We start from the raw sequence: 23,921 nt of genomic DNA on the forward strand, positions 1-23,921 counted from the left end.
TGAGGTTGGGCTCGGATGTTGGGCGATTAGGCCTGGCTTGCAGTCGGCATTCCAATTCATCCCAAAGGGGTTCGATGTGGTTGAGGTCAGGGCTGTCAAGTTCCTACACACCGATCTCGACAAACCATTTCTGTATGGACCTCACTTTGTGCACGTGGCATTGTCATGCTGAAACAGGAAAGGGCCTTCCCCATACTGTTGCCATGAAGTTGAAAGCACAGAATTGTCTAGAATGTCATTGTATGCTGTAGCGTTAATATTTCCCTTCACTAGAACTAAACGACCTAGCCCGAACCATGAAAAACAGCGCCGGGCCACTTTTCCTCCACAAACTTTACAGTTGGCACTGTGCATTGCGGCAGGTAGCGTTCTCCTGGCATCCGCAAACCCAGATTAGTCCGTCGGACTGTCAGATGGTGAAGGGTGATTCATCACTCCAGAGAGCGCGTTTCCACTGCCCCAGAGTCCAATGGCGGTAAGCTTTACACCACTCCAGCCGACGCTTGACATTGCGCATGGTGATCTCACGCTTGTGTGTGACTACTCGGCCATGGTAACCCATTACATGAAGCTCCCAACGAACAGTTCTTGTGCTGACTTTGCTTCCAGAGGCAGTTTGGAACTCAGTGAGTGTTGCAACAGAGGAAAGACAAGTTTTACACGCTACCTGCTTCAGCACTCGGCGGTCCCATTCTGTGAGCTTGTGTGGCCTACCACTTCGCACCTGAGCCTTTGTAGCTCATATACGTTTCCACTTCACAATAACAGCACTTTCAGTTGACCAGGGCTGCTCTAGCTGAGCAGAAACTGACTTGTTGGAAAGGTGGCATCTGATCACAATGCCACATTGAAAGTCACTGAACTCTTCAGTAAGGCCATTCTACTGCCAATGTTTGTCTATAGAGATTGCATGGCAGTGTGCGCGATTGTATACACCTATCAGCAACAGGTCTGGCTGAAATAGTGTCCACATTTGTGCATACAGTGCATTTGGAAAGTATTCAGACCCCTGCCCTTTTTCCACATTTTGTTACATTACATCTTCTCTGCAGATCCTGTCAGCATCCTGGAGAGGCACGCTGGGAATGGACAAGATAAATATTTTGTGTCCCTGCCTTTGACAAAGTGGGCACTGCATATCACAGGGTAGCATCAGTGCACGCCTAAAAAGCCCATACACCACTGGTTGAGTTGAGGATGTTGAAAACCTCCTCCATAGCGCTCAGGACCTCAGACTGGGGCGAAGGTTCACCTTCCAACGGGACAATGACCCTAAGCACACAGCCAAGACAACGCAGGAGTGGCTTCGGGACAAGTCTCTAAATGTCCTTGAGTGGCCCAGCCAAAGCCCAGACTTGAACCCGATCCAACGTCTCTGGAAAGATCTGAAAATAGTTGTGCAGCGACACTCCCAATCCAAATCTGACAGAGCTTGAGGATCTGCAGAGAAGAATGGGAGTAACTTTGAGGCACCATAGATCAGGCAAGAGGATTGGAGAGCTCCAATGCCCATGGTAACATACGTAACCTTCGTTATGTCGCACTATATTGGAACACTCCAACATGGTATCACAATACCAAATTAAATGCTGTAGTAATAGTGTCCTCAATCCAATGTGAGAGTCTCTGTTTCGATAGGCTCTTCCCCAGAACTCTGGTTAGGCCGGAGGATAACACTCCCCTTGTCTGTACCCATTTGGAAAACATTCAGCGCTCACTGAAATAGCATGAAGTTCACCAGCCCTCTAAGTAGACATAATAGCCGACAGGAATGCCACCTTCATGGATAGGTGCTTCAAAAACGCTAAACCCAGGGGCTCGAAGGGTGGCTTAGCAAGTGCTGACAGCACCACATCAAGGTTCCAGTTTGGCACCGAACGGGCCTTCGCTGGAAGCAGATGTCTAATTCTCTTCATAATCTTGGAGAGCAATGGGTGGCTACCCATGTGTCCCTCCGGACCATTGTCATGGCAAGCCGAAATTGCAGCCAAATACACTCTCAAAGTAGATGCTGCTCGGCCCACATCAAGCAGTGATTGTAAAAAGTGTAAAACCGTTTGTATATCACACGTATTGGGGGCAACATTATGACCCTCACACCAAGTACAGAATATGCCCACTTTAATGGCGTATTGGTGGAGAAAAGCCTGGCATTCTGCAACGTGTTCACCACATTGTCCTGAATGCCTAGACTTGCCCATTTGACGCCTCTCAAGCCCAAAGCTGGAGGTGGCAGAGGTCCAGATGCCAGAGCGTCCCCCGAGCCTGAGAGAGCAGGTCGGGTCTCTGTGGCAGCTGCCATGGGGTCCCAGAGAGGAGGGACAACATGGTCAGCTCGGCCAGTATGGGGTTATCAGGAGTAGCCGGTGGCCCTTAAAACTGACCCTGTCTAGCATAGCTGTGATCAGGGGAAATGGTGGGAATGCATAAAGTGTCGTTGCCAGCCAATCATGAGCGAGGGCATCCAAACACAGAGGGCCTGAAGAGTCCGACATCGAGAACGAGCTAGGACAATGACTGTTCTCCTGAGATGCAAACAGGTCCACCTGCGCTCTCCCGAACCTTTCCGACAGCTGTAACACCACCTGAGGGTCTACTCCAGTCCCCCTCCAGCGAGCCATTTCTCGAAAGCATGTCCACTACCCAGTTCAAGACCCCGGGAATGTGTGCTGCCCGCAGCAACGTTAAGCGGGTCTGAGCTCACAACAAGAGCCCCACGGCACCTCCACAAAATGGCTCGGATCTCAGTTCCCTCGATGAATAATATACGCCACTGCCGTGGTGTTGTCTGATCTGACCAGGACATGCTTCCCCTCCAAGTAGGGCAGTAGCTGTTGGAGTGCCTGGCGAACCTCCCTGAGCCCCAGCACATTGATGTGCTTGCCACTCTATGGGGGGCTACAGCGTCCGCTCGCTGCCATGCCTCTGAACACTACACACATTCCCTTTTAGCGAGGCATCGGTGTACACTAGCTCCCTGCGGTGGACTCTGTTTAGTATCACTCTCTCCTACAGGAAGGAGTGAGAGTGCCATTTCAAAACGATTGTAAAATAAAAAGGTACGGCCCAGGCCTGGCCTACATACTGCACAAAGGTATGGCTGAGTTCCCGCCTAGGTCCCCGGTCCAGAGGGGGGCCAGATGCAGGCTGCCACACAGACCCTATATGGAGCTACATTAAACCAGCTACTCCACAAGTTAAAGGGGAATTTCACCCTGGTGGAATCTGGGCTTGTTTTCATCATGTCTGAGGCATTTCTAGGACAGTGAGATGTGTTTCACACATAATTTTCCAGGAGGAAGGCAGGTCAGGGCTTCACGCATGATACATGATACACCCTATGATAGCTTCCAGTGTATTGATGAGGAAGGGGGGTGAGATGAAAAAATGTATGTAATCTTGCTTTGTGCCATTTTTGTTATACTGATTGCACTATACGTTTTTGTGGGTTTAGATATGGTTGTCCTTGTTTGATAGAGCCATTAGACGTCTTTCAGCTATGTTCCTATCAGCGGATTCATTGCTATATATACAAGCAGACACTTTTTTTATTCTCTGAAAGACTACAAGTTGTGATGGGCAGTGCTTCGTGCTCTAGCCCACATCCCTCAATGCATACTTTTTAAACAAGGAGGCAGACACCAACAACAATCCTTTGGGTAAAACCGAATGAACTGACCAAACGCAATGGCTTCAACTGATTCCTCTCATCAACACGATGTTTTGTGCTGCTGCCATGTTGTTGCTACCATGTTGTCATGTTGTGTTGCTACCATGCTGTGTTGTCATGTGTTGCTGCCTTGCTATGTTGTTGTCGTAGGTCTCTCTTTATGTAGTGTTGTGTCTCTTGTGGTGATGTGTGTTTTGTCCTATATTTTTATTTTATTTTTAATCCCAGGCCCCGTCCTAGCAGAAGGCCTTTTGGTAGGCCGTCATTGTAAATAAGAATTTGTTCTTAACTGACTTTCCTAGTTAAATAGAATAAAAATAAATAAAAATGACGGAGCATCTATTAGCTACATGGTGACATTCAACCATACATGTTTCAACCGGAATATAGAATTGGATTTAGCTAATGTTAGAAGCTCAGCTACAGCCGATATCAGCCCCAAGAGGGCAGATGACAAATACGCTGCCTAGCTAAGTAAGTTATTTTTCCTGCAAGCCACCTAGCTAGCTAGGTAACTTTTTAGTTTATCTACTGAAACCCATATTGTGTATTACTGGCTAACATACTACTGTGTTACAGTGGGGGGAAATTGTTCTGTTTGCTAACTAGCTTAGTTAGCTACCTAAACAACTACTGGTAGTCATATCTATGACTAAAAATAGAAGAGGTTTTACAAATCAGAGCTCTTTTGTAAGGCTAGCTACTAAACAAAAAGCTATAACGTTACAACCAGCCACCTAAAGCTAGGTTCACCAGTAAATGTCTGACTGGAGCTGGCTAGCTAGTTAACCTGGTGTCTACTGACTTGTTATGCGCCATAACTCACATTTGTAACTTGTTAGCAAATATGTGGAACATAAGCAACAGTACATTTTACTAGCTAGCTATGTAACATAATTGACGAGGGTTGACATTGGTTATGATTATGACCTTGGATACATTTCAATCTCACAAAATTATATGCATGACGCAAGATAGGATTCCAAACAGATGTAAATAACAAGTATTGCATATCCAGCAAGCTAGCTAGCTAAGTCTATGAGCAAACAGTGAGGAGAAACAATAATACAACAATTTACTGTTGTAAATCTCTACAACTGAAGCTGGTTTTACTATAAAACAATTGCTGAAGCATCCCTGACAGACATGGCTGTAGGTAGTGGTGGAAAAAGTACTCAATTGTCATACTTGAGTAAAAGTAAAGATGCCTCAATAGAAATTGACTCAAGTAAAAGTGAAAGTCACCCAGTAAAATACCACTTGAGTAAAAGTCAAAGTATTTGGTTTTAAATATATATAAGTATCTAAAGTAAAAGTATAAATCATTTCAAATTCCTTATATTAAGCAAACCAGACCGTACAATTTTCAATGTTTTTATTGACGGATAGCAGGGGCACACTCCAAAATTCAGATATAATTTACAAATGAAGCATTTGTGTTTAGTGAGTCTGCCAGATCAGAGGCAGTAGGGATGACCAGGGAAGTTCTCTTGATAAGTGTGTGAATTTGACAATTTTCCTGTGAAAATGTAAGTAAAAAGTACATGATTTTCTTTAGGAATGTAGTGAAGTAAAAGTTGTCAAAATATAAATAGTAAAGTACAGAAACCCCAAAAAACAACTTAAGTAGTACTTTAAAGTATTTTAACTTAAGTACTTTACACCACTGGCTGTAGGTAGATACTGACTGCCTACCTACCAAGGCTCATTTGTATAGTCTGGTCACTGTGCAAGGGTTGAGGGTTATGCCATATTTATTTATATTAGGCTAGATATTATTGTAAATGTTATCTCTGTGCCCGTGCACATGTATGCATGTTCAACTAGACTACCCTAATGTTGGTGATATGCTGGGGCACGGTTCAACTGTTGTTCAAACTGTACAATGGAGTATATTTTTTATAGTTGTCTTACATTCCAATACCGGGGTGTCTGGGCTTCTTCCTGGATTGGATTCTAGATACAGAATTTCCTTGCCTGTGTGTATCATTGTAGCAGAACCACCCCACTAATTGTATTGATCTTTATTAGACTGGCTAGCTAAGCATACCAAACATGTACCTTTCAATATTGTCAGCTTGCTGTTCGTTAAACTAGCGTCACTATTGGGAGCAAGATTGCTAGCCAGCTGAGACTGGCTGAGAACAAACTAACTAACCATAGACGATTTATACATATGCATCATTGCTACTGTAACGGATGTGAAATGGCTAGCTAGTTAGCGGGTACACGCTACTAGCGTTTCAATCAGTTACGTCACTTGCTCTGAAACCTAGAAGTAGTATTGCCCCTTGCTCTGCAAGGGCCGTGGCCTTTGTGGAGCGATGGGTAACGATGCTTCGTGGGCGACCGTTGTTGATGTGTGCAGAGGGTCCCTGGTTTGCGCCCGAGGTCGGGGCGAGGGGACGTACTAAAGTTATACTGTTACATTGATGCTGTTGACCCGGATCACTGGTTGCTGCGGAAAAGGAGGAAGTTGAAAGGGGGGTGAGTGTAACGGATGTGAAATGGCTAGCTAGTTAGCGGGTACGCGCTACTAGCGTTTCAATCAGTTACGTCACTTGCTCTGAAACCTAGAAGTAGTATTGCCCCTTGCTCTGCAAGGGCCGTGGCCTTTGTGGAGCGATGGGTAACGATGCTTCGTGGGCGACCGTTGTTGATGTGTGCAGAGGGTCCCTGGTTCGAGCCCGGGTATGGGCGAGGGGACGGACTAAAGTTATACTGTTACACTACCAACACACAAATAGAGAGGGAGTTAGCTATATCAACAAAGAAATGTTTAGTAATGGACTGTTTTCCAGACAAGCGTAGACTAGATGGCTACCAAATTGAGATACTCTTATTTGGTAACATTAGCTAGCTTACATTAGCTAATGTCAGTCAAAGATGGAAAACAAACAACTTTACTCTGCTGAAGGCAGCTACCAGTCTAGCAGTGAATAGACTAAACGGGGGAGAGAGGAGGGCCTGGAAACAGGAGACAAAGGGCTGTAAGACATGAGTTTGATTTTAGACACATGAAAAGTGGGATGTATACGGATGGTACGGGGCAACAGAAGACAAACAGCAGAGGGGCTAATGACATTGGAGATGGGAAAGGGCCGATAAACCAGGGGGAAAGTTTGCGGGACTCCTCCCAGGTGGACAGCAATACCTTCTGCCCGAGTTGATGCCGGGGTCCGGTGGCAGTCCGCTTGTCGTCGATACCTGGAGGTGGTCTTGAGAAGGGCCGACCGGGCTTCCAGGTACGACGACAGCGGCTGACAAACATCTGGGCCGAAGGTATGCCGACCTCTTCCTCAGGGAAGAGCGGGGGCTGATAGCCCACGGAACACACAAAGAGCGAGGAAGGGTGTTGCGGGCGTATTCGAACCACACTAGTTGCTGTCTCCAGGTGGTGGGGTTGGCGGAGACCAGGCAGCGAAGAGTTGTTTCCAAGTCTTGGTTGGCTCGCGGGACGAGAACTGAGGACCCCGGTCGGAGACCATGTCCACCGAGAGTCCATAGACCCGGAAGACGTGCTGGGCCGTCTCTTTGGCAGAGGGTAGCTTGGGGAGAGGAATGAAGTGGGCGGCTTTGGAAAACCGGTCCACTACTGTCAGGATGGTGGTGTTGCCATCAGACAGGGGAAGACCCATGACGAAGTCCAGGTATATGTGAGACCAGGTACGGTGACGGACAGGCAGTGGTTGAAGACCAGCTGGAGCTTGCCGAGGTGTCTTGTTCTGCGCACAGACCATGTAGGCGGCAACCAACGCGGAGATGTCCGGGACCATGGTAGGCTACAAAAAGCATTGTAGAATAAAGGCCAGGGTTCGACGGGAGCCCGGGTGGCAGGCAAGCCTGGAGGAGTCCCACTCCAGGACTGAGGAGAGTACAGTGAAGGGCACAAACATCCGGAAGAGCAGGGCCCACCTAGCTTGCCTGGAATTGAGACGCTTGGCGGTGCGGAGATATACCAGGTTCTTGTGGTTGGTCCACACAATGAACGGAGGTTCTGCCCCCTCCAGCCAGGGGACACCTGGAGGTACCTCCACTCCAATGCCATCTTCACCTCGAGAAGCTCACGATTCCCCACATCGTAGTTCCTCTCTGTGGCGTTGAGGCGATCGGAGAAGGCGGCGCAGGGATGTATCATTTATCGCCCTCCAGGTTCCCTTGGAGAGTTCATCAATGAGCTTGACGCCCTGATAAGTTCCTTTCCTGAGGATGGCTCACCTCTCACAGTTCTGGGTGACTTTAACCTCCCCACGTCTACCTTTGACTCATTCCTCTCTGCCTCCTTCTTTCCACTCCTCTCCTCTTTTGACCTCACCCTCTCACCTTCCCCCCCTACTCACAAGGCAGGCAATACGCTTGACCTCATCTTTACTAGATGCTGTTCTTCCACTAATCTCATTGCAACTCCCCTCCAAGTCTCCGACCACTACCTTGTATCCTTTTCCCTCTCGCTCTCATCCAACACTTCCCACACTGCCCCTACTCGGATGGTATCGCGCCGTCCCAACCTTCGCTCTCTCTCCCCCGCTACTCTCTCCTCTTCCATCCTATCATCTCTTCCCTCTGCTCAAACCTTCTCCAACCTATCTCCTGATTCTGCCTCCTCAACCCTCCTCTCCTCCCTTTCTGCATCCTTTGACTCTCTATGTCCCCTATCCTCCAGGCCGGCTCGGTCCTCCCCTCCTGCTCCGTGGCTCGACGACTCATTGCGAGCTCACAGAACAGGGCTCCGGGCAGCCGAGCGGAAATGGAGGAAAACTCGCCTCCCTGCGGACCTGGCATCCTTTCACTCCCTCCTCTCTACATTCTCCTCTTCTGTCTCTGCTGCTAAAGCCAATTTCTACCACTCTAAATTCCAAGCATCTGCCTCTAACCCTAGGAAGCTCTTTGCCACCTTCTCCTCCCTCCTGAATCCTCCTCCCCCTCCTCCCCCCTCCTCCCTCTCTGCTGATGACTTCGTCAACCATTTTGAAAAGAAGGTCGACGACATCCGATCCTCGTTTGCTAAGTCAAACGACACCGCTGGTTCTGCTCACACTGCCCTACCCTGTGCTTTGTCCTCTTTCTCCCCTCTCTCTCCAGATGAAATCTCGCGTCTTGTGACGGCCGGCCGCCCAACAACCTGCCCGCTTGACCCTATCCCCTCCTCTCTTCTCCAGACCATTTCCGGAGACCTTCTCCCTTACCTCACCTCGCTCATCAACTCATCCTTGACCGCTGGCTACGTCCCTTCCGTCTTCAAGAGAGCGAGAGTTGCACCCCTTCTGAAAAAACCTACACTCGATCCCTCCGATGTCAACAACTACAGACCAGTATCCCTTCTTTCTTTTCTCTCCAAAACTCTTGAACGTGCCGTCCTTGGCCAGCTCTCCTGCTATCTCTCTCAGAATGACCTTCTTGATCCAAATCAGTCAGGTTTCAAGACTAGTCATTCAACTGAGACTGCTCTTCTCTGTGTCACGGAGGCGCTCCGCACTGCTAAAGCTAACTCTCTCTCCTCTGCTCTCATCCTTCTAGACCTATCGGCTGCCTTTGATACTGTGAACCATCAGATCCTCCTCTCCACCCTCTCCGAGCTGGGCATCTCCGGCGCGGCCCACGCTTGGATTGCGTCCTACCTGACAGGTCGCTCCTACCAGGTGGCGTGGCGAGAATCTGTCTCCGCACCACGTGCTCTCACCACTGGTGTCCCCCAGGGCTCTGTTTTAGGCCCTCTCCTATTCTCGCTATACACCAAGTCACTTGGCTCTGTCATATCCTCACATGGTCTCTCCTATCATTGCTATGCAGACGACACACAATTAATCTTCTTTTTTCCTCCCTCTGATAACCAGGTGGTGAATCGCATCTCTGCATGTCTGGCAGACATATCAGTGTGGATGACGGACCACCACCTCAAGCTGAACCTCGGCAAGACGGAGCTGCTCTTCCTCCCGGGGAAGGACTGCCCGTTCCATGATCTCGCCATCACGGTTGACAACTCCATTGTGTCCTCCTCCCAGAGTGCTAAGAACCTTGGCGTGATCCTGGACAACACCCTGTCGTTCTCAACTAACATCAAGGCGGTGACCCGTTCCTGTAGGTTCATGCTCTACAACATTCGCAGAGTACGACCCTGCCTCACGCAGGAAGCGGCGCAGGTCCTAATCCAGGCACTTGTCATCTCCCGTCTGGATTACTGCAACTCGCTGTTGGCTGGGCTCCCTGCCTGTGCCATTAAACCCCTACAACTCATCCAGAACGCCGCAGCCCGTCTGGTGTTCAACTTTCCCAAGTTCTCTCACGTCACCCCGCTCCTCCGCTCTCTCCACTGGCTTCCAGTTGAAGCTCGCATCCGCTACAAGACCATGGTGCTTGCCTACGGAGCTGTGAGGGGAACGGCACCTCCGTACCTTCAGGCTCTGATCAGGCCCTACACCCAAACAAGGGCACTGCGTTCATCCACCTCTGGCCTGCTCGCCTCCCTACCTCTGAGGAAGTACAGTTCCCGCTCAGCCCAGTCAAAACTGTTCGCTGCTCTGGCACCCCAATGGTGGAACAAACTCCCTCACGACGCCAGGTCAGCGGAGTCAATCACCACCTTCCGGAGACACCTGAAACCCCACCTCTTTAAGGAATACCTAGGATAGGATAAAGTAATCCTTCTAACCCCCCCCCCCCTTAAAAGAGTTAGATGCACTATTGTAAAGTGGTTGTTCCACTGGATATCATAAGGTGAATGCACCAATTTGTAAGTCGCTCTGGATAAGAGCGTCTGCTAAATGACTTAAATGTAAATGTAAATGTAACTTGAGGTCCAGGGCAGAACGCTGGGACAGGACAGCCCCCACTCCGACATCCAAAGCATCGGCCTCCACCACGAATTGGCGGGACGGGTCAGGGTGAACCAAGATGGGAGCTGTGGTGAAACGGTGTTTGAGATCACGGAACGCCCGGTCAGCAGCTGGGGAGCACGTGAACGGAACCTTGGGAGAGGTGAGTGCAGACAGGAGGGAAGCCAGGGAGCTGTAACCCGGATAAAGCGGCAATAAAGTTGGCGAATCCCAGGAAACTTTGCAGCTGCACCTTGGATGTAGGCTGTGGCCAATCCACCACCGCTCTCACCTTCCGGGATCCATCTGTACACTCCCTGCACAGCAATGATGTAACCCAGGAAGGGGATGGTGGAGCGATGGATTTCACACTTTTCCGCTTTCACAAAAAGCTTGTTCTCCAGGAGGCATTGGAGAACCGGTCGGACACGGAGCATGTGTTCTTGGGCAAAGCGGGAGAAGACGAGTATGTCATTGAGGTAGACGAAGACGAACCGGTTCAACATGTCACGGAGAACATCATTAACCAGAGCCTGGAACACAACTGGGGAGTTGGTAAGGTCAAATGACATGACCAGATACTCGTAGAGACCTGCTGACCGTGTTGAAGGCAGTCTTCCACTCGTCCCCTTCCCGTATCCGAACCAGGTGGTAGGCATTCCGTAGGTCCAGCTTGGAGAACACGGTGGCCCCCTGGAGCGGCTTCAAGGCCGAGGAGATGAGTGGTAGCGGGTAGCGGTTCTTCACCATGATGTCATTGAGGGCCTGGTAGTTGATGCCGGTGGGAGAGGCAGAAGGACGGATGAACCCTGCAGCTAGGGAGTCCTCATTGTAGGTCTCCATAGTCTTGGTCTCCGGACCCGACAGAGAGTAAAGTCGTCACCGGGGCAGAGTGATGCCTGGGAGAAGGTCTATCCCACAGTCAGGGTCGGGGCGGCGGAAGCGAAGTGGCCCAGGCTTAACTGAACACCTCCCGGAGGTCCTGGTACTCCGCGGGAATGGCGAAGAGGTCCGGGGCAACTTCCGAGCCCACAGGAAGATGTCCCGGGGCAGGCTGCGCTGACTTCAGACAATGGGCGTGTTAGAACGGGCTCCAGCAGTCCAGTCTATGATGGGAGTGTGTTGCTGGAACCAAGAGAATCCCAATAAATCAAATCAAATGTATTTAAATAGCCCTTCGTACATCAGCTGATATCTCAAAGTGCTGTACAGAAACCCAGCCTAAAACCGCAAACAGCAAGCAATGCAGATGTAGAAGCACGGTGGCTAGGAAAAACTCCCTAGAAAGGCCAAAACCTAGGAAGAAACCTAGAGAGGAACCAGGCTATGAGGGGTGGCCAGTCCTCTTCTGGCTGTGCCGGGTGGAGATTATAACAGAACATGGCCAAGATGTTCAAATGTTCATAAATGACCAGCATGGTCAAATAATAATAATCACAGTGCACCTCAGGAGTAAATGTCAGTTGGCTTTTCATAGCCGATCATTCAGAGTATCTCTACCGCTCCTGCGGTCTCTAGAGAGTTGAAAACAGCAGGTCTGGGACAGGTAGCACGTCCGGTGAACAGGTCAGGGTTCCATAGCCGCAGGCAGAACAGTTGAAACTGGAGCAGCAGCACGGCCAGGTGGACTGGGGACAGCAAGGAGTTATCATGTCAGGTCGTCCTGAGGCATGGTCCTCCGAGAGAGAGAAAGAAAGAGAGAATTAGAGAGAGCATACTTAAATTCACACAGGACACCGGATAAGACAGGAGAAGTACTCCAGATATAACAAACTGACCCTAGCCCCCTGACACGTAAACTAATGCAGCACTGGAGGCTGAGACAGGAGGGGTCAGGAGACACTGTGGCCCCATCCGATGATACCCCCGGACAGGGCCAAACAGGAAGGATATAACCCCACCCACTTTGCCAAGGCACAGCCCCCACACCACTAGAGGGATATCTTCAACCACCAACTTACCATCCTGAGACAAGGCCGAGTATAGCCCACAAAGATCTCCGCCACGGTACAACCCAAGAGGGGGGGCGCCAACCCAGACAGGAAGATCATGTTTGTCATAACAAACATTTTGAATTTTACCGTTATTTAACTAGAAAAGTCAGTTAAGAACCTGAGGAGACTTAATCAGCATAAATTGGATTGCCTCGCAATAGTTCCCTGACACTCGTAGGTTGATGGGAGTGGTATTGTGAGTGACCCGGCCTATAGAGTGCCCGTCCAGCTAACTTTAAGCATCAGCTGTCAGAGCAGCTTACCGATCACTGTACCTGTACACAGCCAATCTGTAAATAGCACACCCAACTACCTCATCCCCATATTGTTAATAATTTTTGCTCTTTTACACCCCAGTATCTCTACTTGCACATCATCATCATCTGCACATCCATCACTCCAGTGTTAATGCTAAATTGTAATTATTTTGCATCTATGGCCTATTTATTGTCTTACCTCCCTAATCTTCTACATTTGCACACACTGTCCATATAGATTTTTCTATTGTTTTATTGACTCTACCTTTGTAACTCTGTGTTGTTGTTTTTGTCACTGCTTTGCTTTATCTTGGCCAGGTTGCAGTTGTAAATGAGAACTTGTTCTCAACTGGCCTACCTGGTTAAATAAAGGTGAAATCAAATAAAAAATGAAACAGGTCAAAACCTCAAAATTCTACCTAGTGTTAATAGGGTTAGTGTATATTTTCCAAGCTGCTGGAAGGAGAGACAGGAAAGATGTCTATCCTCAGCGTCGGATGGACACATCCTCCCCATCTCTACTCCCAGTAGATAGCACATACCATCCCTCACTCCATACCATTCTCCACCCTCAAAATATACCCCTCTTCCCAAGTCCATCATGGCGCAGGTGCCTCCGCACCCCTGGCTCGTCTCCTCTCCCTCCTTTCCAGTCTGCTGATTGCTGCAACCGCCGTTTCATGACCGACTCTACTTCGCTCTCGGATGCTTCAGGACGGCAGCCGATGAGCAAGAGCACAAATGGTTGCAAATTTGTGAAAATGCAGTTGCAACAGGGTGAATGGAATACTGTAAAATGTAATCTCTCAAAAAGAGCATTAGATACAAAGTTGAATGAGACTTACCAGTATCAGTTTGAAGTCAGCCCCCTGTAGTTTGATTTCTACTCGTCAAGACTAGTATGTAGGGGATCTAGTTTCAGGCGTGTATGTTATACCTGCTATTTTAGGTTAACGTTAATGCTACCATGATTATGCATTATGGATAATTATGAATTAATTGTGAATGATAAACAGTGAGGAAGTTAGAGGGACAAATATAGCCCCCCCCAAAAAAACATTTTTTAAAACAAACAATACTAATCTCCCTTGTTATTGGTAATGGTGAGAGGTTAGCATGTGTTGTAGCTTCTGACTTTCTCACTCATCATTATTCATACCAAATTTTTCTTAATCATGGAATTATCATGATTCATTTAGAAGTGTAAAGAAACTTCTTACTTTATATACTCACTTAGAAATAAAATTATTCTAGTCATCATTCACCATTCAGTTTCAATTGGGCAAAACATAACATAACCCAAAACACAACCAAAACAAACTGCAAAAGTCTCTAACGAGTGTGTAGAGTCACAAGCTTAATGTAGTCATTGCGTGCCAGGAATATGGGACTTTAATAAACTTTGAGTGAATTTGTCCAAATATGTATGAGTTCTTGAGTGTATGAGTTCTTCAAATAGGGTTACTATACTGAACAAAAATAAAAATGCAACAATTTGAAAGTTACAGTTCATATAAGGAAATCAGTCAATTGAAATGAATTCATCAGGCCCTAATCTATGGATTTCATATGACTGGGCAAAGGCACAGCCATGGGTGGGCCTGGGGAGCTGTTGGCAGCCAGGCCCTCCCACTGGGGAGCCAGGCCCAGCCAATCAGAATGAGTTTTTCCCCACAAAAGGGCTTTATTACAGACAGAACTAATCCTCAGCACAGTCAGGCGATCCCGCAGGTGAAGAAGCTGGATGTGGAGGTCCTGGGCTGGCGTGGTTACACGTGGTCTGCAGTTGTGAGGCCGGTTGGAGGCACTGCCAAATTCTGTAAACAACGTTGGAGGCGGCTTATGGTAGAGAAATTAACATTCAATTTTCTGGCAACAGTTTTGATGGACATTTCTGCAGTCAGCCTGCCAATTGCACGCTCCCTCAAAACTTGAGACGTCTGTGGTGTTGTGTGACAAAACTGCACATTTCAGAGTGCCTTTTATTGTCCCCCAGCACAAGGTGCACCTGTGTGATGATCATGCTGTTTAATCAGTTTCTTGATATGCCACACCTGTCAGGTGGATGGATTATCTTGGCAAGGAGAAATGCTCACTAACAGGGATGTAAAAAATAATTGTGCCCCAAATTTGAGAGAAATAAGCTTTTTATGCACATGGAAACGGTTGGATCTTTAATTTTAGCTCATGAAACATGGGACCAACACTTTACATGTTGCCTTTGTTTTTCTTCAGAATAGATATGTAAAGTGCTTTTATATGTTTATAGTGGATATGTACAAATGAATATGATATTTGAGGCTCTCTTTCCCCAATTGATAGTACAATGTACTTCACACATACACTACCAAGAGTATGTGGACACCTGCTCGTCGAACATCTCATTCCAAAATCATGGGTATCAATATGGAGTTTGTCCCCCCTTTGCTGCTATAACAGCCTCCACTCTTCTGGGAATGCTTTCCACTAGATGTTGGAACATTGCTGCGGGGACTTTCTTCCGTTCAGCCACGAGCATTAGTGAGGTCAGGCACTAATCGGCATTCCAATTCATCCCAAAGGTGTTCGATGGATTTGAGGTCAGGGCTTTGTGCAGGCCAGTCAAGTTCTTCCACACCGATCCCGACAAACCATTTATGTATGGATCTTGCTTTGTGTAAGGGGGGCTTTGTCATACTGAAACAAGAAAGGTCCTTCCCCAAATTGTTGCCACAAAGTTGGAAGCACAAAATCGTCTAGAATGTCATTTTTTGCTGTGACGTTAAGATTTCCCTACACTGGAACTAAGGGACCTAGCCCGAACCATGAAAAACAGCCCTAGACCATTATTCCTCCTCGACCAAACTTTACAGTTGGCACAATGCATTCGGGCAGGTAGTGTTCTTCTGGCATCCGCCAAACCAAGATTCGTCCATCGGACTGCCAGATGGTGAAGCGTGATTCATCACTCCAAAGAACGTGTTTCCACTGCTTCAGAGTCCAATGACGGTGAGCTTTACACAACTCCAGCCGACGCATGGCTTTGCGCATGGTGTTCGTGGGCTTGTGTGTGGCTGCTTGGCCATGGAAACCCATTTCGTGAAGCTCTCGACAAACAGTTATTGTGCTGACGTTTCTTCCAGAGGCAGTTTGGAACTCGTTAGTGAGTGTTGCAACTGAGGACAGACGATTTTTACACGCTATGTGCTTCACCACTAGACGGTCCCGTTATATGAGCTTGTGTGGCCTACCACTTCGCGGCTGAGCCTTTGTTACTCCTAGACGTTTCCACAATAACAGCACTTGCCGTTGCCTGGGGCAGCTCTTGCAGGGCAGAAATTTGACGAACTGACTTGTTGAACAGTTGGCATCCTATGACGGTGCCACGTTGATAGTCACTGAGCTCTTCAGTAAGTCCATTCTACTGCCAATGTTTGTCTTTGGAAATTGCATGGGTGTGTGCTCGATTTTACACAACTGTCAGCAACGGGTGTGCCTGAAATAGCTGAATCTACTAATTTGAAAGTGTGTCCACAGGTGCATATCTGTAATCCCAGTCATGTGAAATCCATGGTGTTAGGTTCTAATTTTCAGTAAATAACTCACGGACACTAGAGAAGGGTCGATACAGCTGTAAGTCAGCCACAGACATGGCTTCCCCCGTGGTAGTATACATACTCCACTTTGGGTGGTCTCCTCCTTATCGCTACACATTGCATCATTATTGCTAAGCAGGGAGCTAAGCGATATGAGCCTTCAACGGTTTCTCCCCTTATCAGTACTGCCACATGCAATCGTTTCCCTGCACTCAACACATTCCAAGCTTAGTTGCACCCACTATATACCTTCCTCCTATACCCCTTAACTTCTGGTGTAGACCCTCTAAACCTTAGCACTCCATCAGTGACATGAATAAGTATATTTCATATTCTCAGAACCCAACAATAGATTAGGACCTAATGAATGCATTTCAATGGACTGATTTACTTATATGAACTTTAACTCAGTAAAATTGTTGCATGTTGCGTATATATTTTTGTTCAGTGTAGTTAGATTGCATCATATCACCTTTCAAAATGAGTTATCAACTAATATATCATCTTGAACATCGGTGTGTTTTAATAATATGCACTGGTGTGATAGTTGTGGGAATTAATCACAATGCAAGCCTACTCATTAGGAAAAAAACATTAGCAGTACTAATGCAATATTAGCTTCACAGTGAAACATCAGTGAAACATCACTATTCTGACTATTAATCATTCTTAAACAGTCAGTAAAATAGCTTATTTAGCTAAAAAAAAAATCATAGCCTGTATGATATCATGCATGCAAGCTTACCTGTCATGTCCACAACGATGGATGTATTCAATGTGATATGGCTTAGAAGAAAAACATAGAATAGTACATAGAATATTGCATGCAGTCATATATAGAGAGACAAAAAAAAGAACCACCAGCACCAAAAATGGTAATAGCAATACTGTATTTCTATTACTGAAGACTTGCTGCTACCTCCTTATTTGACGTGATGTGGCTAGCCTATACTTTATTATACTGCACATCATAGTATCTAAACAACAGTTATTACAACCTGTTAACCTTATTAACTTCACTTTTCTATTTTTTATTATTAACAAATTCCATAATTTATTTTAAACATAAAATTACTTTTCACAATATCAAAATCAAATACAATTTTATTTGTCAGGCCTCCCGAGGGGCGCAGTGGTCTAAGGCACTGCATCGCAGTGCTAGCTGTGCCACTAGAGATTCTGAGTTCGAGTCCAGACTCTGTTGCAGCCGGCCGCAATTGGGAGACCCATGGGACGGCGCACAATTGGCCCAGCGTCGTCCGGGTTAGGGGAGGGTTTGACTGGCAGGAATGTCCTTGTTCCATCGCGCACAAGCGACTACTGTGGCGGGCCAGGGCACAGTGCACGCTGACACGGTCGCCAGGTTTACGGTGTTTCTTCTGACACATTGGTGCGGCTGGCTTCCGGGTTAAGTGGGCATTGTGTCAAGAAGCAGTGCGGTTTGGTTGGGTTGTGTTTCGGAGGATGCACGGTTCTCGACCTTCGCCTCCCCGAGTCCGTACGGGAGTTGCAGCGATGAGACAAGACTAACTACCAATTGAATACCACGAAATTGGGGCGAAAAAGGGGTAAAAAAATAAGTTAATTAATTAAAAAACATAAAAATTGAAATGTATTAAAATTAAATGTAAAATATTTGTTGCATGCTTCGTAAACAACTTGGCTATATACACAGGGTATCAGTACTGAGTCGATGTGCATGGGTACGAGGTGTTTGAGATAGATATGTACATATAAGCATGGGTAGAGTGACTCGGCAACAGGATAAATAAGCACTAGCAGCAGCGTATATTGTTGGTTAAGGGCTTGTAAGTAAGCATTTCCCTGTAAGGTCTACTGTTGTATTCGGCACATGTAACAAATACAATTTGAATAGATTTGATTCGAAAAGGGGCTCAATACAGATAGTCCGGGTAGCTATTTGATGAACTATTTAGCAGTCGTATGGCTTGGGGGTAGAAGCTGTTCAGGGTCTTGTTGGTTCCTGACTTGGTACATCGGTACCACTTGATGTGCGGTAGCAGAGAGAACAGTCTATGACTTGGGTGGCTGGAGTCTTTGACAATTTTTAGGTCCTTCCTCTGACACTGCCTGGTATAGAGGTCCTGGATGGCCTTACGCACTACCCTCTGTAGCAGCTTGCGGTCAGATGCCAAGCAGTTGGCATACCAAGTGGTGATGCAGCCAGTCAAGATGCTCTCAATGGTACAGCTGTAGACCTTCTTGAGGATCTTTTTCAGCCTCGAGGGGGAAGACATGTTGCCGTGCCTTCTTCACGACTATGTTGGTGTGTGGACTATGTTAATTCCTAGATGATGGGGATACCTAGGAACTTGACGCTCTCGACCCGCTCCACTACAGTCCCATCGATGTGGATGGGGGATTGCTCGGTCCTCCGTTTCCTGTAGTCCACGATCAGCTCCTATGTCTTGCTGACATTGAGGGAAAGGTTGCCCCTGGCACCACACTGCCAGGTCACTGACCTCCTCCCTGTAGGATGTCACATAGTCTTTGGTGATCAGGCATACCACCGTCGTATCGTCAGCAAACTTAATGATGGTGTTGGAGTCATGCGCAGCCACGCAGTTGTGGGTGAACAGGGAGTACAGGAGGGTACTAAGCACGCACCCATGAGCGGCGATAGTGTGATACGAGGCGATAGTCATTTAGACAGGTTACCTTGGCATTCTTGGCCACAGGGACATTGGTGGTCTGCTTGAAATATGTTGGTATTACATACTGGGTCAGGGAGAGGTTGAATATGTCAGAGAAGACACTTCTGTGCATGCTCTGACTACACGTACTGGTAATCCGTCTGGCCGTGTGGCCTTGTGAATATTAAAAGTCTTACAACGGCTACGGAGAGTGAGATCACACAGTCATCCAGAACAGTTGGTGCTCTCATGCATGGTTCATTGTTGCTTGCTTCGAAGCGAGCAAACACGGCTGGTTTTCCTATGAAATCTGGGATAGTTTGCAAGCCCTGCCACATCCAACAAGCGTCTTTTTTTATGGGGGGGATTATCATATTGATCAAACAGGATTTTGTAATAAATGAGTAATTAAAGAAAAGAAACAAAAAAAGGTGGGCCTACACGCCCAACTCCCCATTCCATTCACCCAGCCCAACATGTCTCTGTCCAACTCCCTGCATTTGCCAAAGGGAGGGTAAGGGAGAGCCTTGTTTGTGTTTCTGTTGTGAAGTAAAGGTGATCAAGAGTTTTGTCACCTCTACTTGCACAGGTGACATATTGGTAAAAATGAGATAAAACAGATTTCAGTTTCTGCATTAAAATCACTGGTCACATGAAGAGCCGACTCTGGATGTGCATTTTCTTATTTGCTTAGTCTTAGTGCCAGCATCGGTTTGTAGTGGTAAATAGACAGCTACGAAAATATAGATAAACTCTCTTGGTAAATGGTATGGTCTGCAGCTTATCATGAGGTATTCTAACTCTGGCGAGCAAAACCTTGAGACTTCTTTAACATTAGAGATTGTGCATAAGCTGTTGTTATCAAAGAGACACACCCCTTCACCTTACCAGAGGCTGCCGTCCGGTCTAGATGCATGGAAAAACCAGAGATGTACCAGTCAAAAGTTTGGACACACCTACTCATTCCAGGGTTTTTCTTTATTTTTACTATTTTCTACATTGTAGAATAATAGTGAAGTCATCAAAACTATGAAATAACACATATGGAATCATGTAGTAACAAAAAAGTGTTAAACAAATCTAAATATATTTTAGATTTTTCAAAGCAGCCACACTTTGTGTTGATGACTGCTTTGCACACGCTTGGCATTCTCTGAGAGATCCTTGATGAAAAAATGCTCCATACTGTATCAATACTCTGGAGCATTTTTTCATCAAGGATCTCTCTGTACTTTGCTCCATTCATCTTTCCCTTGATCCTGACTAGTCTCCCAGTCCCTGCTGCTTAAAAATCTCCCCACAGCATGATGCTGCCACCACCACCATGCTTCATTGTAGGGATGGTGCCAGGTTTCCTCCAGATGTGACACTTGGCATTCAGGCCAAAGAGTTCAATCTTGGTTTCATCAGGCAAGAGAATCTTGTTTATCATGGTCTGAGAGTCCTTTAGGTGCCTTTTAGCAAACTCCAAGCGGGCTGTCATGTGCCTTTAACCATAAAGGCTAATTGATGGAATGCTGCAGAGATGGTTGTCTCATCTCCACAGAGGAACTCTGGAGCTCTGTCAGAGTGACCATCGGGTTCTTGGTCACTTCCCTGACCAAGGCCCTTCTCCACCGATTGCTCAGTTTGGCTGGGCGGCCAGCTCTAGGAAGGGTCTTGCTGGTTCCAAACTTTTTGAATTTAAGAATGATGGAGGCCACTGTGTTCTTGGGGGCTTTCAAAGCTGCAGAAATGTTTTGATACCCTTCCTCAGATCTGTGCCTCAACACAATCCTCAACCTCATGGCTTGGTTTTTGCTCTGACATGCACTTTCAACTGTGGGACCTTTTATATAGACAGGTGTGTACCTTTTCAAATCATGTCCAATCAATTGAATTTACCACAGGTGGACTCCAATGAAGTTGTAGAAACATCTCTAGGGTGATCAATGGAAACATGATGCACCTGAGCTCAATTTCAATTCTCATAGCGAAGGGTCTGAATACTCATGTAAATTAGGTATTTCAGTTTTACATTTTTTATATATTTTCAAAAAACCCTTTGGTCATTATGTGTTGTGTAACCTGTCCTCATACAGAACAGCATAGGAATGGTCTTGCCCATGGCAAATTGTAACCTACACACGGGAGGAATCAGAAAGATCAGACTACTGAAATTAAATCACCTGCCCAACGGTGCAACCGCAGAGAAGTTCAACTTGCACAACTGCTCAGTTCCTCAGGCAATAGCACAACCTTGAAAGGGGAAGTTCTCCCATTTTTACATGTAGCCTTATTTTCACTTTTCTGTGCTTGTAGTTGATCCCCCAAATGGTATTTAAGTCATCACTTGCCATTGACTACAATGCATTATGAAAATGTGTCTACTCTAAAGCATGTTACAAAATGCTCCATACCAACTCATATTACATCAGAATCTCATTCTGGATAATGTCTCTGCACTCAATTTAGGAATAATTTTCCACTGCCATAAATCCATGTTCGAATGATGCTGTTTACAATAACAACAATATGCAAATATGGATTTATGGAAGAGTGGACATTTTTTTCTAAAATTGAGTGTGAACTTCCCCATTAATGTCAATCACTGACATATGATGACTGAAATAATAAAGATTATGTTTTCTATTAGTGTACTTTCAGATCACCACCTCTGAACCTCAAGATGGCGCTCAATACCTTTTTCTGCCTGGGGACATTTACACACGTTCATTCACATTACCTGATGCCCTATTATAGTACAAGTTACTTTACTGTTTCACTGCCATAGTGGTTGTCTGTGGTCAAAGGCATCCTATGATCAAATAATGTATTGAACCATGTAATAAAACTAAAACCATAAAGGAGAGTCGTATACCTAAAGCAATTAAATCTCAATGCTGCACTTAAACTCACATCTCTGGTTTAATATGAATGCTGATGTGGTGATATTTACTATGTAGCCTACTGGACACCTCATCAAACCACTACCTGGTCACTGTCTTCAGACAGAACAATATAAGTCAGAAGCTATTAGAAAATAATATAAATAAAAATGCAATTAAAAAGGGAGTCTATGTTGATTAATCAACATAAACTGTACATTTAATGATCTAGGACCTAGGTCATGCTATGTCTTCAATATTGAGCGTAGCCAACTTGCCAAGGGCAAGACCATTCCTATCCTGTTCTGTATGAGGACCATTTCCTGCAAGGTAAGAAAGGGTGTGTACATTTCTAACTGTATGACGTTAGAGACATTCTTGTGATATGGGTAGGGCTCCTTTTAAAAGCTCTGGCATCCTTTCACTACAGTACTATGACAAGCAACTCGCTCCACTTGCAAACATAACCACGTGACAGACGGCTTGAATGGATTTTGGTAAGTCAACTAGTACTGCTCTTTGCAAGATAAAAAAAAAATCGAATTCAGATAATGAAAAATGTGGATATTGAAATGTCAACGTAGTCTATATCATGTTAAGTGACAGAGGGTCATATAGTACAGTGACTGGGTAATTGGGTGACTTGAAAAACTAATACTGAGTATGGTAAAGGTGTAGAATGTTAAATTGTCTTACACCAATAAGGATTTAAATATTTTGGATGTTCTGTTCATTTAATCATTTCTGACAGCTGTTAAAAAAATAAATAAATTGGCCTGTACAGTATATTGCAGAGAACTATATAATATTTACAGATATGGGCAGATCAGCAAATTATGTTATAGAAGGACATAACATGCGGATTTGTTCCTGTGTCTGTACATATTTTGTATACAGTTACACTGTAGTTCATTATACAATGTTATCAGTACAAGCTTCCTTTTTTGGATACTTCCTGCTGTTTAGGGCCTTTAATTTCCTCACTGCCATTAAAAAAAAAGCAGCTTTAACTTGAATTAAATGTCATAGGCTACTCTGCAAAAAAAGTGTAAAAATAGATTAGCTTTTTCATACTGTCCCAAAGTTCTCTTTCACCTATTTTTATGCATATTGTGCATGCATTATGCATGCATTATGCATGATGAAAGGCTGAAGTGTTTCTCATTCCAATGGTCTCAACCAGCCTGACTGACGACCTGTTTCTGCTTTGCTGCTGTCAGGCAAGACAATGACAAAAACAGAAACAGATTGATGTCCACATTGCACATTTTATGTGTTTGCAGACCACATTCATGTTAAACATTGCATTTGTTGGCTCAATCAGAAATGACCTTTAAATGGTGCATTGTCCAAATCAGCAATCGGATTGAATCCTGGCCTAAATTATATGATCAGGAGAACATGACTGATTATGACAAAAATGTGGTGCATTTCAGGAGGGCAAATCGTTAAGGTCTTGAAAAGGTCACTAACGTTGTCCTGTGGACTCTACACTATGTTGGCCTGTGATACCATGACATTGAAATGCATTGTCTGTGTTGTCAGATCTGACTATCCCCATCCCCTTCTGTGTACAGTGAGCACATGCTGGAGAACAACAGCATCAAGGTTTTGGCTGTGGTAACAGACAAGGTCAATAGTGAGGAAGTGTACACCACAGAGAAAGACATTGCGCTAGAGAGGCCTTCACTCACCAATCTTTTGACAGACTTGACAATACCATTTATGTAGTCTGTCCATGAGAGATTATTGAGCTCTTGGCTAAACTAGAAAGGACATGCAGTTATAGCTTTGAGTTCTCTCATCTGTGATATTTTACACACAACCTTGTGTGTGTGTTTGTAGTTTAGAAGTCAAATGTTTTAGAGGTATAATTTGTTCATGTCTCCTCAGATTTCCTCTGCTAAAACCAGGGCATAGGGTATGTGTGCAGGTGCCCTTCACTCCAAAGAAGGTAGTGGCTGAATTCGACTGTGGCCAATTCACAGATATTAAGGCAAGCTGCAATGTGACCGGTGTCTACAGGCAGATCTTAAAGCCCTCGAAGAATAACGACAACCACTTCTGAAAAATAAATGTAATCCTGCTCATG

The 23,921-nt window shown here is 45.8% G+C and overlaps 1 long non-coding RNA gene across 2 annotated transcripts; it reads left to right on the top strand.

The window, feature by feature from the left end:
• Positions 1-14,454: 14,454 nt before the first annotated feature.
• On the top strand, positions 14,455-23,919 carry LOC139565824 (uncharacterized). 2 transcript variants are annotated; one of them, XR_011672981.1, is made up of 2 exons: positions 14,455-14,578; positions 23,723-23,919. It is a non-coding gene; the product is annotated as an uncharacterized lncRNA (long non-coding RNA). The 2 variants fall into 2 exon arrangements; XR_011672982.1 differs by lacking the exon at positions 14,455-14,578 and adding an exon at positions 22,063-22,326.
• Positions 23,920-23,921: the final 2 nt, after the last annotated feature.

This window comes from Salvelinus alpinus, chromosome 2 (genome assembly GCF_045679555.1).
Source record: "Salvelinus alpinus chromosome 2, SLU_Salpinus.1, whole genome shotgun sequence".
NCBI classification, from domain to species: Eukaryota; Metazoa; Chordata; class Actinopteri; order Salmoniformes; family Salmonidae; genus Salvelinus; species Salvelinus alpinus.